The sequence below is a fragment of the Teleopsis dalmanni genome, chromosome 2 (genome assembly GCF_002237135.1).
Source record: "Teleopsis dalmanni isolate 2A chromosome 2, ASM223713v2, whole genome shotgun sequence".
NCBI lineage: Eukaryota > Metazoa > Arthropoda > Insecta > Diptera > Diopsidae > Teleopsis > Teleopsis dalmanni.
The window spans coordinates 34,133,476-34,147,072 of NC_051847.1; positions in this window are offsets into that span (position 1 = coordinate 34,133,476).

A 13,597-nucleotide genomic window follows, 5' to 3' on the forward strand; every position below is an offset into this window, starting at 1 on the left:
AAGAAGTAATAATTTTAGAGAATTTTGCATTGAAATCAATTTCAAACCAAAAATGAACAATTCTGGTTACTATAAGAGCAGTTTTTATAGGCTTGGCGCATAAATTTATTGCTCCTTTGGGTAAACTTAACAAAAGCCAAAAAATAACTACAAAAAAAAAAAATGAAATAAAAATTTCAGCAAAAAATGGTTTGGCAATTTTGCTACTTTTTTTTTGTATGGCAGAAAAGTACGCAACGCAACGCAACACTTGAAATTGATATGCCACACATCATTTCGCTCTAACAATAACAATACAACAACAACAACAACAACAACAACAACAACAGACACTTATTATATTTCTGACGCCCCCATCCTGTTCAAAAAATAGGTGTCGATTTTTATGCCACCACAATTTTTAAGCTCATAAATAAACTTGATTTAGGTTTGTCGGTCGGTTTGTGTCCTTTCTCGCTGCAATTTTTACCATTTTTTAGTACTTTTCACAGCACTCTTTCTACTTTAATAAGTACATAAAACTGTTGCTTACTTTTGTTATCCTTTTTAAGTTTAATGCTGTTCAATAACAACAATTCCAGCTTTTAGAAACAGTCGTCGTCTTCGTTGTTGTTGTTGTTGTTGTTGGTGTTGCCATTCAATATATTTTCAATATTGAAAGGGAAAAAGAATCAACATATTCCAAACACATACTAGCAACCCTTAAAAAAATATTTGCCTGCTCTTAAGTTTTAAAAGGGCTGGCCGAGACGTGCCTGTGAAATTCTAATGCCTCGAAAAAGTGTTTAAGTAAGGAAAAAGTTTTCTGCTTTTACTTTGTTTCGCTTCATTTATGCGAAACTGCGAATTGCTCCCTTGCCACCAGCAATTTTTGTCTATCGTCGCTTTTTCAATTTTTCGAAGCTACCTTTAGAGTTAAGTCCATGGGTTCACCAACACAATTTTCGCGCCAATTTATTAAAAGATATATATTATATCAAAAAACAGTTAATTGAAGAATGATAGATGATATTCAGTTTCTGAAATTAATAATATTTGGGTTACTAATTACTACATAATTGACAAACATGATGTCTGCAGACCTAGAGAAACTTAGATAACATATTTTTAGATCCAATATTTGGGTTACTAATTACTACATAATAGACAAAGATGATGTGTGCGGGATATGCCATATGCCCGAATGTAGAGAAACTTAGATAACATAAGTTCATATCCAATATTGAGGTTACTCATTACTACTTGATAGACAAAGATGATGTGTGCAGTAAATGCTATATGTTTTGACTTATAAAAACTTAGATAATAGGTATATATTCATATCCAATATTGGGGTTACACATTACTACTTGATAGACAAAGATGACGTGTGTAGAAAATACCATATGCCTGGACTTAGTGAAACTTAGGAAGCATATTATGTTAATGTCCAACAATATTGAGGTTACTAATTACTAATTGATAGACAAAGATGATGTCTGCACGAAATGTAATATGTCGGGTCCAAGAGAAAATTAGATAACATATTTTTAGATCCAATATTTGGGTTACTAATTACTACTTGATAGATAAAGATGATGTGTCTAGGAAATACTATATGCCTGGACTTAGAGAAACTTAGAAGACATATTATGTTAATACCTGGCTTCATCAAATTACAAATAAAATGTTTTCGTATAACCCAATACTACAATCAAGAAGATAAAGATATTGATTTTTATTGAAGATCGACATAATTTTTAAATTCGGTTGGAAGGCAAGAAACTTTGACTGTTTCCTATTAAAGACTGTCATGGGCACGGTTGCCACTTGAAAATTTTTTCCTGTACCAAAATTGGTTTAAAAAGGTACCATTTCTGTAAAAAAGGTCCAAAATTTTTTTGGACCTTTTTGTTTTTCGTTCTGTGTTTTTCATAGTTTTGTTAATGAACAAAATATAAAATAGTGAAAAGTTGCATTTATAAAAAAATTAATTGGAAATATCCACAATAAAGTTGAGTCGTCAAAAATGTACCATTTTTTGAACATGAGTACCAAACGAAAAAAAAAGTACCAATTTTGGTACTAAAGTACCGTAAGTGGCAACCGTGGTCATAGGTTTAAATTCGGCAGGGAGACAAAAATATTACAGTGATTGGTCAAAGAATTTGTATGGACCAGGACCGGCTGCATAAAGAATAGACAGAATAAAATAAGAAGTCTTGGTAAAACCAAGGTTAATATTTTTTGTAGTGTGTAATTTAATTGCTCTCATTATGTGTATTTATTTAAAACTAGAAAAATATACTAAATACATTGAGTATCAGTCCTTATGTAGAACGTTTCATATTTAATAAACAAACTATATAGGAAATACGACACTAGTAAAGTAAGAATTGCTGGTGCACCAAAAATATTCTTTCAAAAATATTCTTTTTAAATAACACAAAACGCACTGATCAGAAAAATATTGTTTTCAATTAATAAATTCTTATATTAAAATTATATTCCTTAAATGAGTCACATCAACATATTAACAATGAAATCCTTTTATAGTTTTTCATGTGATAATGAGTAGATTAAGAGATTTGTGCTATACTATAGCACTTTTTTTACATGAATAAATATGCATTGGTTTTAATATTCAACTGAGTTCAAAGTTTGAAATTTTTAATTTAACTGGGAATCTATAATGTTTAAACTTTGGTATCGCTGGTATCACATACAAATTTGTATTTGATACCGAAAAAATGAGACTGTGTAGAAAAATCTTGCAAAAGACTAAGTGAGCTAAAGACGGGCTATTGGATGTAATATTTTATATTTCTAACATAATTTTAAAGATATTTGTGGGTTAATAGGTCAATTTTATTTTTATTCTAATATAAAACATGTTGGTTAAAAATTTTATTGAAATTTTAAAAATATATTCAATACTTCGACTATTTTTAGCGCTCATCTTCAGGAACTAATTTATTATATCATTATTAGTTTATTAGTTGTAACCTTAAAACAAAATAGTTGAATTTATTAATAAAACTAAAACTTTCACTCATAAATATATGCATATATACTGCCTAATTTTAAAAAATAGATGAGATAAATTAATATCTTATTCAGTACCACTCTCCCGGGCTTATGCACGTATGATGCTTTTGTTTATAGGAAAATAGCACCATAGCATGCCTACTGATTAAACCTTAATCGCTATGGTTTGTCACTGCTAATTAAAAAAGTTCTACTAAGTTCCGTCAACTAGACATTGCTATGCGAAAATAAGGGCTACTTTTTAAAGCTTTATCTTAGATGCTAGTAATTATCGCTTTGCATAATTGTTGCGATAATCTCACTTACTTGCTTCGAATCGTCTTTTTAGAAAACAATGAATGTGTTATACATATGACTCCAATACAAGAAATGTGGTCACCCTTACGATAAAACATTTTGTTTATAACTCTCAACGCAATAGATGACCCGACCCGGTTGTCCATTTATATGGAAGAGGCAAATTTTAACAGAATTGCCAGCTTAAAAGTAGGAACGAAGTGGAGTGATTTATATTAGAAGCAAATGAATGAAAATTATTTGTTATGGCTATATGTTTCATAATAATTTTAATGACTAAATATCAGCAAAAATATGAGCGTATCATTATAGAGATACTGATATAGTGGCTTGAACACTAAAGTTTATTTATACCGTCTTTGAAAATTCTTTATATTTTAAATGCTTAAAATCGAATACTTAGGAATTATTTAAATTTGCGTTATAAAACGGCTGTAAAGTATTGGAAAATGTTTTGGAAAATTGGGGTAAATTAATCATATCTATGTAACCGAAATAACATTTTTTTCATTCATGTCATAAAATTATCTATTAAATAAAAAAAATATTTGCATCATTTCCTTAAATTGTGGTTAAGTCTTTTATTTTCGATTTCTACACGTCTTTAAACAATCACCCTAGACCCCTATATAACATCGAAGAATATTTAAGAATACCTAAAAAAAGTTAATTAGGGTGTTTTTGATTGAGTAAAATTCCATTTGAATATTCATTTAATGTCCACCTAAAATCAGTAAAAAAATCTATCAAGGGTAAAGTATATACTACCCACTACAACCATAGAAAATATTGCTTTTCCTTTACTTGTTGTTTCGGTTTTTATGTAATTTTCCCTCCCTCTGTATAAACTTTTGCTATTCATATTTCACAGTTCGTTACATGGTTGGTCTCTAATAGCACATCTCACAATTACGTCCTGCTGAGTTGTTGTGTTCCTGACTGCAGTTATTGCTGCTTTCAGAAATATAACGTAAAAGGATCTCAAATTCAGTTTAATATTATTTAAATGGCGCTGACAGTTACAACCGGAAACTGAACAAAATTACAACGCGTTATTAATAAAACGTTTTGTTCCATCATTTTTCTATTGCTTCCTGTGGTAATTTAAGCCCATTTGCAGCGTATCTATTTCATTTCCTTTGTATTTAACGATTCCATCAAAGTATACAATTTCAATGTCTTCATTGCATAAGTAAAGTAGGAAGATTTTATATTATTTTAGAGGAGCAAACTTAAAAGGGAAGCACATCAATAGTTGTGTAAAATGTAAACAAAGGATATTGACTTAAAGTACGCGTGTGACTATGACAGATTTAAAGGAGTAGAGTGGGAACAATGATATAGTTCACTTCTTTCAATAAAAGGTTTTGAATTAGATTTATATAAAAGGATTTTCTAATTCATTTAATTCATTATTATGAATAATAATTTTATTATAAAACATTTGTGATGTTTCTATACTGTTTAAAATTTCATTTTTATCTAAATATAAGGCACATCAGTGCCCAAATATGTTTTTCATAACAAATGCTATATAAAACAACAATAAAATATTAGATACGCTATTTATCCATATATTCTTTAAAGCAGTTTTTTATATTACCATTTTGGAAGATTACTTATACCATGTTTCCATTGCTTATTTAGTAAGTTACTTAAGTAAGTTTAGGAGTCTTTCGTTTCCACTGACATAAGTTACTTATTGCATGTGGAAGAGTTTTTATGTGTCAGAAAGTTCTTCAAAAAGTTCTTGAAGAAAGTTTTTGTATGTGTAGAGAAATTACACTGAATAATACAACATATAAAAAATAAATTTAATTGCTGTATTAAATGATTTATATATATACATATTTTATAAATCTGTGAATGCATATCACTTAATAAATTTTATAATTATTTTATAATTTTATTAATTATTAACTTTCGTACGAAGTTTGTTGACAGTTCAGCGGTTGTTTGTTTACATTTTAAATATGAAACATATGATGTGTGTGACATTTTTATAATTTCCCTTATGGGATATTTATTTTAGGGGCTGCACTTCATTTTTTGGGTCTAATTTTCATTGTTTTATTTCTAAGTAAGTTAAAAAACATGAAAGCTCATTGTATTGTTAATGAAATTCACTTAGTAAATTAAGTTATTAAGTAAACATTGGATATATATTACTAAGCTTACGATTATATGCAATCATTGGGGACTTAAAATATTCAATATTTTAGAGAACCGGTGTTGTGTTAAAGTTTGTCAAACAATTCTTTCTGAATATCAGAATAAGATGAAATGTATTAAAATTAAAGATAAGACCTGAATCTATGCTTCTGACCCAAAAACTACAAATGACCCGACAAATCAAATGAATACTGTTCATAAGGTAAGCAAAGACAGAAAATATCTTCCGCAAAAAAGGTCAGCATTATAGAGAAGACAATTGTTTGTTTTCGCATTAGGATAATGCACATCCACCATTGATTCTTCGAGACTAATTCGCGAAAAATTGAACTTTTGTTTCAAATATATAAAAGAATAAAAGGAAGGGTTTGAGCAGTACTGAAGAAACAAAAACAATAAAACTTTTTGTTATTCTAGTTGCTTTTCGTTATAAGACGCGTCATATTCGACAGAAAAAATATTTACATTAAAAGAATAAAAGATCAATTTATTGTATATGTAGATCTCTTCTGTAATTACTCTTCTACTATTCACCTGTTTTAACACCATCTAAATGATGGTTATTCTCTTTGCTCAAGAGACCATTCAAATTATGAATTAACTATGAAATCATTCTCATCATCATCGTCCATAGCTATGCAGTCCATGTAGGACCTAAGCTTGTTTTACGACATTCCTCCATTCACCTCTATTTTTGGGTTTTTAATTTAAAAGGTATAAAGACTTTAACTTTATTTTTTAATAACAGTGTTACAAAAATAATTTAACTATGAAATCATTATCATCATCATCATCCATAGCTATGCAGTTCATGTAGGATCTAAGCTTGTTTTACGACATTCCTCCTTTCTTCTCTGTTTTTGACTTTTATACTTCAATTGATGACATTTATATCTCTCAAATCTTGTCGATCACTGTCACTTCGTCTCTTTCTCGGTCGTCCTTTTATTCTCGTTGTTCTAACTTCACTCTCGAGGATTCTGGCTGCTGTTTTTTTTCTTCAGGTATCCGCACAACGTGTCCTATCCACTTCAAGCCTTGCTTTTTTATGTGCTTGATTATTGTGTCACCTTCAATCCCTTAAGTCCCTTAGTCTATTTTAATTGCAAATGTATATCAAGTCCAATGAATAATTATATAAATAATTCAATATTGTATTAACTTATTTAAAGTATTATTTTTTTGTTTTCCACTACATTAATTTTATATTATTGAAAGTGTATGAATCCTAGAAACTTTTTAAATTTATTTTGTGTTATGCTTATGAAGCGTCACATCCTTTATAGGATTATATTTTAAAATTTTTTTTTTGAAATTTGTTTTAAACTTTGAAAAATTGTTTGGATAAGCAAGTTAAGATTACAATATTCTTTTTGATGGCTTTTCAATATTAACTTGAACAGAGAATGATTTGCATATGCGTACTGATTTATAAAAACCGTGAAGCTGCTCTTGTATCTGGGATGCGTAAGTCAAAAATATAAAAAATTGATTGAAAAACTTTTCTATTTAGATAAAACCACTTAAGGCTATAGAGTTTGATGAATACGGTTTCAGTAAAAAAAAAAAATAATTTTAAAATAAATATATGTGTACATATTAAATTATAAGAAAAAAATTATTGAAATCTAATAATTAAATAGTTTGATAAGGGAAATTATTTTAGATTGAAAAGGATATATAAAATAAATTTGTCTGGCGTAGAGTTGGCGATCGGATGTTAGTAAGTCGCAATTTATCTATAACTGCAGTGACTCATTGAAACTACTTCTTACAAATATTGATAAACATTAATCAGTTTATTAAGGTTTACGAATACAATATATTATAGTAAACAACCGTTATTTGTTTAGTTCACATTTGTATGGTACATATATTGTGTGATCAATTTATATTATATATTTATATATATTATTGAGAATGTTCAAATGCAGAACTGTAAATGATGCCAAAATAGTAAATATACCATCCCATACCTTCTGCTCACAATGTATCCGGATTTTGTTGTTTGTTAACTACTCCTTAAGTAATAGACCTTTTTCAAAAAATTTTTTTGTTATGTTTTTACACCCTTTCTTGACATATGGTACAAATTTGAGCGCCATCTGTCAATTAGTTTGTTTACAGCAGTTGTTAATGTGAAACTACCTCAAGTGCATTTAGCGATTTTTACTATGGAAAATTCTTGTTGTACGCGATTTTTCGACCAAACACGGCACTACTGTCATCGCTCAGGCACCATATTCGCCAGATCTGGATCCGTGCGATTTTTTCCTGTTCCCAAAACTCAAATTGCCCCTTCGTGGTAAGCGTTTTGAGTCGATTGAATCGGTAAAAGAGAATTCGCTGAAGGAACTAAAAGCCATAACTTCGGTTTTCGGGCCTACGACAAGTGTATGGAAGATTGGTTAAGCGTTGGCATATATGTATCGCTTCGGAAGGAGCATATTTTGAAGGAGATAAAATAGATTTGAAAAAAAATTTAAATTTGTGTGTTTATTTACAAAATCCGAGTACTTTTTGAGCAGAAGGTACTTATTTTTATATGTAAGCATAATGAGTATAATATTGCATGTGTTAGGCTCTTACTTTCTATTTTACAAGACTATAACTTTATGGTTTTTTGTGTGAAAAAACACTTCCAGTGACTACCCAGCACTGTGTCCGGTCATATCTCGTGGCACTTGAATGTGTTGCCGGAAGGCAGAAGGTATTATCTTAATGTTGTCGTTTTCGATTAGTAAATCTGGGGTAACTTAATCAATAGAGATTCAGTTTTAGTGCAATTTACATTTTTGGTTTCTAAATATTTTGCCAAATTAGCAAGATTACCTTGAAATTAACTGTAAGCTATTTTTTTCGATTTGACATATAAAGTGTGATTTGATTCGATATATGTATTTGTGAAGTAAATAAATGTCTACTAAGACTACTACAAATGTGTAGTAGTCTCTAAAAATGTTCGATTGCGCAACAAAATTTGACAGAACGGGAGTAAATCTAGATTGAACCCAGATGTATTAATCGAAAACCCCAGTAAATTGTTCTTATTTATTTACATAAAACCTTTAAATCGTCTTAGGTTTAAAGGCCCTATAAGCGATTTTGACAGCCCTGATAATAATAGTTTTATCTCTTTCTCTTGTATTGAATGAGTGAGAAAAATTCCCTCTATCTAATCCACAGTATGATTTTAGGTTAATTAATTAAACAAATATTAATATAATGTGTTAATTGACTTTAAAAATATTTGAAGCTTCTGTTCCTGATATTCTTCTCCTCCGTTTGCACAAAGAATGTTCTATCCTTTTTGTCCTTCACTTAAATATAAACAATTTTATTAATGTTATTAAATTTGTCCCAGTGCTACTACATCTGACACTTTGACACTATTTCATTGCATCAAAATCGGAAGTGTCAGTGCAAAACCTACTCAACGTATGCGAATGATTAATGTGGTCCACATAGCAGCACTAACGAACCGATGGCATGGCCAGCAAGGATGTACATGATATGTTGCTTGGTTAGCCTGAAATTTATAGATTACATTCCCATGCATACATTCAAAGTTTTTACACATGTAAAATATATGTTTTTCTATGTAAATTTCTACAAATGTAGTTTTTACTCTACAAAAAAATATGAAAAAAATGTTGTGTGCTGAATAAATATAATAAAATTTCTAGTGTTCAGATACAATATTTAAACGAGAATTTAATATTCATTTTTTATGCAACGTTTTTTTATTTAAGGTTTTTAAAAAATTATTCAAAACGACTTTGCAAAGCCGAATGCTTACATTAAAAATCATTTACGTAGTAAATAAACCAAAATATATGCATTTATATCCGTGTGTTCTCATTTATATTAATTGCCTTAAATTTTAATCAAAATATTCTTTTAAAAGAATTTATTTATGATTCAACACACAGAAAGCAATTCAAGTGTTATTGAATGTGAAAACACACTTTCACATACGAGCTATGTTTGCGCAGTATTTGGTGATCCGATTAAACTTATGTTGTTTGTGTTTTTATGTTGTTTTGCGTTGTGTGATAACTAATTACACCTGCACCAACTAATTAAGCCTTAAGTTTGCTTAAGTTTAAGTGGATATAAGATTTAAACAAAATAAATAGAACTAAATCAGTATACGAGAAATGTTATTGAAAAGGAAGTCCTAGAATGGGTAAATTCCTAGAATGGGATTTGTAATATATAATTGAAAATGGGTTACCTCTTATTGAGGTACCTCTGAGCTTTGAATACAGAATCTATTGTATAAATAATATATTTAGTAAATTTATTTTATGAATATATTTATTTTTGATTTAATTTCGAAATTAAGTTATATTACAAAAGTCTATTATTTTTTAGCCTTATCATTTCGAGGAGGAGTATCTACAATTTTTTTAGTAGGGAATAGCTGTTTTCCTTGGCATTTTCTATTAGATGGGTGTGTATATTTGAATTTTTTAAGTTTAAGGCTACTTTTGATCTTTAGAAATAGTGTTGCTTTTGTAAAGTTAATCCATTGTTTAGTGTGTCGTCTCGAATTTTCTACTTATGTAACTTAGTTGTCTTTGGGGTTTTCAGGCACCACTTTGATTTCAACTTGATTTATTAAATATATGCGAGTTAAAATGAGGTTTATGTGCTAATGGTGTTCTGACCGTTTTGACCTATAGTGTTAAGACTATACTTATGAATAACGCTCTTATATAGAATAGTTCCACTGTTAATGTCCCCATTTTTAATCATGTATATTAAGAAATTGGCTAGTTAAATGACTGTCTTATGAATTTATAATTCAAAATTCATCCAAACATCTGTTCAGAGCCTAATACTTACTTTATAACTTTTTTTAAGTAATTTTTTTAGCAGTAAGCAAAGTTGACTTTCTCGTATATATCATCCATTGCAATGTGTCACTTAGAAGGCTACATTCATTTAAAAATATGTTTTGTTGGCTAAATTAGCATAACTTATCGTATGTAGAAACTAACACGACGATGGTACAGAGTAGACGATTGAGTTATGTGTCCGGGTCTGTCAAGATAAAGAGTGATGCTTTTGAGAGTTTCTTTAGGCACAATGCAACAGGAAGTACAAATGAATAATCTAAAATTTAAAAACTGGTTCTCAGGAGGTGTGCTGTTTTTCGTGCGAATGTTCCAATAATTTTTTCTTGTTTATTTCTTAAGCGGTTAGTTCTCTTCTTAACCTATTCCACTAAGTTTAATTTAATTAAAATAATAGTGAATTGTTGCTCTACTTCATATTCTATTATAAAATGTAAAATGAAGCATTTTTTTGATTATGAAAATATGTAAGCTTATTCATATTTCATGATATAATGAATTTTGTTTGGTCTATATTTATACAACGTTGTGCTTTATGTTTGTAAATGAATTTTTATGTAGCCACACTTTTTGTGATGTTTCAAAATTGTTTTTCCAGCTGTGTGTGCATATTTTATTTAATAATATTTTGATGGCATTGGCAATATTTTTGAATGGCACTATCACCATAAATTTTTGTGTGTTTTGTAATATGTAAATTAGCCAACTCGAAAGGACAGAAAAACTGCTATTTACAAAAAAAAAAAACAAGCAAGCGATTAAATTTTGACCTTCTGCAACTTCAATACCCTTTACACAGATGGGTTTGTTATATATAAATTATTTGTTAATTGCAAACGGATAGATCGATAGAAAGGCAGTTAAACAGACGCTTATAAATAAATACTTGCTTTCTGTAAAGAATAGTAAGTAAACACCAGGATATGAATATTCAATGGACAGATCTCACTGATTGATTAGCAGCAATGGCCAGAAGATTTACCAACCGGTCGCTGAAGCGTTACATTACACCCTTTCATAAATATGTGGTAAAAAAAGTTACAATGAAATTAAGGACTTTTCCAAACTGATTAAGCCAGTTTAAAATAATATTTTCATAATTTAACGCGATTTGAAATAGAAACCAAATATAAGAGGGTTCTATTACAAATCCCCCTATTTGAGGATTCTAAAATATTATTATGGCAATCACAACTTATAAGTAAGAAATATTGAAAATAATTGCTAACAATACCGTGAAATAAGTGATAGGAATAGAATCATTAAAAAGAGCTATATCTTGTCAACAGACGAACGACAGATGAATGAAATCGAGAATTTATGTTCACCTAACTCTCGGATGAAAAAAAAGCTATCAGATTAAAGCTTCACACTCACTTGAGTGTTTGATGTCTTATTCCTTATTCAAAAACAAAGAAAATATAGAAATATAGATGATTAAATAGATACAGATAAGTAGAAACAGACCGATAGAGAAGTAGAGTGATAGATAGATAGCGTGACACACTTGCAGACATCGATTGATGGGTTCGTCTTGATATCACGTATACGAACAAACCTCTATATTATTTTTTAAACAATAAGAGAAATTTGGGAACAAAAGAATTGTTAGGACATATTGTCCTATATTGATAGTATAGAATTTTATAAAAATATTCGATAGGAAATTGTTCAAAGACGTTTAGTGGTTTCCTTATCTTTATTTAGAACATGTAGAAACGCATTCGTGATCATTATCAGATTTTTAAGAAATTGAATTTTCTATTTAATTCTCGATTAAAACATAATGAAATATATTCTTGTTGAGTACATACGATTATATAGTATTATATTTCCACATGGTCTTGTATTTTATATTATCAATAAAAATTTTAATTTTTTTTTAATATATTTAGCCAACAAAAATTGAATTTTTTAAATTTTTAAAACGGCCACAGCATAAATTTTTAAATATAATATATCCAGGGTTTTGAATATTCAAAATCTAAATCTTTAGGTGAATGCATTTACTAAATAACCGTTTTGGAGTGAGTGATTTTTCCTATCTTTGAATTTGTTACTCTCGCGATACTTATCAATTACATGACCTGAAAGATATATCGTTATCACGTTAATAGAACTTCAAGTAGTATCTTTTTTGGATCCAAATATTTTTATTTAAAATTTTTATTTATTAAATCTAAGGCGTTGATCATCTGCATTTGTTCGTGTTTATGTTTCGTAGTCATTAGTTTAAAAAACGAGAGTTATTAAAAATTTGGTATGCATACCAATAGATGATCTCGTAAGTAGAAACGGGTTGACGGGCATTACTAACTCAATTTGCGTTCTTGTAGTGTGGAGGAATGATTTAGTGTGGTTGGTTGGTTAAAGTGGTGGCAAAGCGTCTTTTGTGCCCAATTCCGGCATAGGCACCGTATTGTCACTGCACACCCGGAAATACTATAAAATTGTAAGTTTTAAAATCATTCTAGGAAGTTATTAAAGGAACTTATGTTTAAAAGATCTATGTTGAGAATATTTTTACAGCTCCTTGGTTTGTAAGCTTTCTCTGTGGAATATCTTAATCTAGCTGGACCAGTGTATGTGCATGGGTAATGGTTAATTAGCATGGCTAATTTAGTATGGTTAATTACTGTTTTTCGTTACATATGTCCGGATAAACTTAAAATACCCATTTAATACCCATGATAAAATGTAAAATGGGTAAAATGTAAAAAATATACATATACAAAGGAATATCTGTATAAAAATTTTATAAATATTTTATTATTCATATATTTTTTTTAATTGTTTTACTTTTTATATTAACACAAATTTTTTAAATTTTTTATGTATTTTTTTTCATTTTTAATTTTATTTTTAATATTTTATTCACAATTTTTGAATGTGTGCAGATATTGTTTTTGTAAATAGTACGAAAGAGAAATAATAGCAATAATTTACTTAAATACATATAAATTTGTTAACAAATAAATTTTGTTTTAATTTTTTAAAGTTTTTAAAGTAACGGCAAACATAAGAGATGCGTGCGATAAGAGAGGGGTTAAAGAGCTTAGAATTACGTTTGATAGTAAAAAAATCCCTATAGATTATGAATGAATTTTAGTACACAACTATTTATGTTTTTAAAAAAGTGTTTATATTTTTGTTTTTAAATAGACATCAACATTTGTACTGAGTCATATTAATCCATACCAAATGAATTATAGACTTTTTATCTTATTTATATTTTATAA